Source organism: Heptranchias perlo, chromosome 20 (genome assembly GCF_035084215.1).
Source record: "Heptranchias perlo isolate sHepPer1 chromosome 20, sHepPer1.hap1, whole genome shotgun sequence".
Taxonomy (NCBI): domain Eukaryota; kingdom Metazoa; phylum Chordata; class Chondrichthyes; order Hexanchiformes; family Hexanchidae; genus Heptranchias; species Heptranchias perlo.
The window spans coordinates 3,643,967-3,647,488 of NC_090344.1; the positions used below are offsets into that span (position 1 = coordinate 3,643,967).

The 3,522-nt window shown below is 44.6% G+C and overlaps 1 non-coding gene across 1 annotated transcript; it reads right to left on the bottom strand.

Moving 5' to 3' along the window:
- Positions 1–2,821: 2,821 nt before the first annotated feature.
- Positions 2,822–2,903, bottom strand: trnal-uag (transfer RNA leucine (anticodon UAG)). The gene has a single exon. It is a non-coding gene; the product is annotated as a tRNA-Leu (tRNA).
- Between the last annotated feature and the right edge of the window lie 619 nt (positions 2,904–3,522).

Sequence of the window (3,522 nt, forward strand, 5' to 3'; positions counted from 1 at the left end):
TGTGCTGTAGTTTCGATGTAACTCGATGAATATTATTTGGTGTTTTGCTCCCACGTGACGCACATCAACCTCAGCCTCGACTTCCATCCCACCGACTGCTGAAACCGTGGGCGGGAGGTTAAGCTTTTGGACTCGACACTCACTGCGGTTTTCCCCGCTCAGGTTCCTATCTTGTTTGCAGCGCATTCTCTCAACAATCTAAGTGTCTCCTGTGAATTTGAATCCTCTCCCTGTGAAAAACGGCTAGAATTTATTCCACTGCGTTTCGTAAAAACTCTCATTTATATTTTGATACAAAGCTTGTTGCTGTTAGTTGGAAACATGAGCAATAATTCAGCGTAAATCCGATTTTGTGGCAGTGATTAATTCAAAATATTTCTGTCTTCTTCAACGTTTGTACGAATTGGTGATTTTTGACTAAAAATTCCCGCTTTTACCGGGAAATGGACCCTGGACTTTTCGCTTTTAAATGCGAAAGCAAACAACTTCGTTAGAATCAGAGAATTATTGCGATTGAAACCCGCACCTCTAGGGAAGTTTGCGACCTGAACTCAGCACCTTACACCCGTTCGGCCATTCTGACCCCCGGAGCTGTAACACTCAAGTCCAAAGAACTCTCAAGATGGAGCCTCATCATCTGCTTCGCGCAAAATTCAATCGGCTGGTCGTCCAGCTCTGCCAGACTGCATGTTCTTTCATACAGGTTTCCAACTGGACAAAATACTCTTCTGCCGTGCGAGCCTTGGTGCTTCAGAGGTACTATTCTTGCTTGCAGTAATTCTATTCCTGCAACAGTGGATCCTGAAGTGCAGGATGGAATGTATCGTGTCTGAGTGGTCTGGGGCGGTCTTTCAAAGCTCCAAGTAAATCCCACATTTTGGAGGTGGATCAAAATCATAGCCTGTGGCCCCAAAACCACAGCCTCCCTCCTGTAAACAAGTAATGCTGAAGCGCTACTTTAAATCTCTCATCCACTCGGAACATAAGAACATCAGAAATAGGAGGAGGATTAGGCCAATCGGCCCCTCGAGGCTGCTCCGCCATTCAATAAGATCATGGCTGTTCTGATCCTAACCTCAAATCTAAATTCATGTCCAATTTCCTGCCCGCTTCCCGTAACCCCTAATTCCCTTTACTTCTAGGAAACTGTCTATTTCTGTTTTAAATTTATTTTACGATGTAGCTTCCACAGCTTCCTGGGGCAGCAAATTCCACAGACCTAATACCCTCTGAGTGAAGAAGTTTCTCCTCATCTCAGTTTTGAAAAAGCAGCCCCTTATTCTAAGGTTATGCCCCCTCGTTCCAGTTTCACACATCCTTGGGAACATCCTTACCGCATCCACCCGATCAAGCCCCATCACAATCTTATATGTTTCAATTAGATCGCCTCTCATTCTTCTGAACTCCAATGAGTAGAGTATCAATCTACTCAACCTCTCCTCATCCGTCCGCCCCCTTATCCCCGGAATTAACCGAGTGAACCTTCTTTGTACTGCCTCGAGAGCAAGTATGTATTTTCTTAAGTATGGAGACCAAAACTGTATGCAGTATTCCATGTGCGGTCTCACCAATACCTTATATAACTTCAGCAATTCCTCCCTGTTTTTATATTCTATCCCCCGAGCAATAAAAGCTAACATTCCGTTGGCCTTCTTGATCACCTGCTGCACCTGCATAATAACTTTTTGATTTTCTTGCACTAGGACCTCCAGATCCATTTGTATTGCAGCACTGTCCAGTTTCTCACCATTAAGATCATAACTTGCTCTCTGAAATTTTCCTGCCAAAGTGCATAACCTCACATTTTCAAATATTGTATTGCATCTGCCAAATCTCCGCCCAGTCACCCAGCCTATCTATATCCCCTTGTAGGTTGTTATGTCCTCCTCACGCTCTACTTTCCCTCCCATCGTTTTATCATCTGCAAACTTTGATATGTTACACGGTCCCCGCCTCCAAATCGTTTATATAGATTGTAAAGAGTTGGGGATCCAGCACCGACCCCTGCGGAACACCACTGACTACTGGTTGCCAGTCCGAGAATGAACCATTTATCCCAACTCTCTGCTTCCTGTTAAATAACCAATCCTCCACCCATGCCAGAATATTACCCCCAATCCAGTGACTCTTTATCTTGAGCAATAATCTTTTATGTGGCACCTTGTCGAATGTCTTCTGGAAGTCTAAATACACTACGTCCACTGGTTCCCCTTTATCCACCCTGTACGTTATGTCCTCAAAGAACTCAAGCAAATTTGTCAGACATGACTTCCCCTTCGTGAAGCCATGCTGACTTTGTCCTATTAAATTAAGTTTATGAACACGATTGGAACACAATAGGTCGGAGGAACCTCATGTCATCACCAGTAAGGAGATGTAGTTTGAAAAACACAAATTGTACCTTCAACTCCGTTCGAATTGTTCAAAAACAAAACGATTGCTTCTCCCAAGTGGGAATCGAACTTACAATCTCGGTATTCCCCGAGCCTTTCCTGACCAAAAAATACCGCATATTTACCTGTTCCACTCTGCTGAAAAGGATGCAAACGTGAGCGGCCCTTACCGATGAAAACGTGTCTTGTCCCCTTGATGAAACTAATTCTGGATTAAAGCTCTAGTCTCTTCGGGTACATGGTATGGAATCCCACCGCTGCAAGAATTTGAAAGCGGCACGGACACGATGGCCCGAATGGTCTCCCTTTGTGCAGTAACAGTCCATGATTCTCTGTGCTGCACATGCAGTTTCTTTGAAATCCGACGCTGGACCACACTCCACCATGATTTTCTCTGAATATGTCAAAACTTAAATTGCATAAAATCCTGGCAGCAGTGGGATTCGAACCCACGTCTCCGCAGAGACTGGAGCCTAAATCCAGCGCCTTAGACCACTCGGCCATGCTACCACACACCACGGTCTTCACTACTGAATTATAAGGCTAGTGATTGAAATCCGGCTTTCTTGCTCTTTGTCATCGGGGTCCAGTGCTTTTGAATTGTGCAAGAAGGAAATTAAAGGGCTTTCTGAGCGCTGACTGCATTTATCGCTTGGTGAAAAAAACTTGTCCTCGAGCCCCACGTTGATAAATGTAGAAAATTGGGGACAGAAGAAGACTATTCAGCCCCTCGAACCTGCTGCGACATTTCATTAGATCCGGGGGGATCTGCGCATCAACTCTATTTACCCGACTGTGACAGATATCCCTTGAAACCCTTTCAGGGAAAAATCCATCGATCTCAGTCTTCAAAATGTGAATAGACCCAACATCTTCAGCCTTTTGTTCAAAAAAAACCTCCAGATTTCTGCCACACATTCTGTGATAACGTGCTTCCTGATTGATCAGCTGAATGGTTTTGCTCTATTTTTCAGATTCAGCCCCTTCATTCTGGATTCTCCAAACAGAGAGAGCTGCCGAAACCCGAGATTGAACCATAAACCTGTAAATCTTCTGAGAAGGTATCAGGGAGTTTAATGGCTTCTTCGTGGTGATCCGGTAGGGCAAGGGGATCTGAGATAGGGAATCG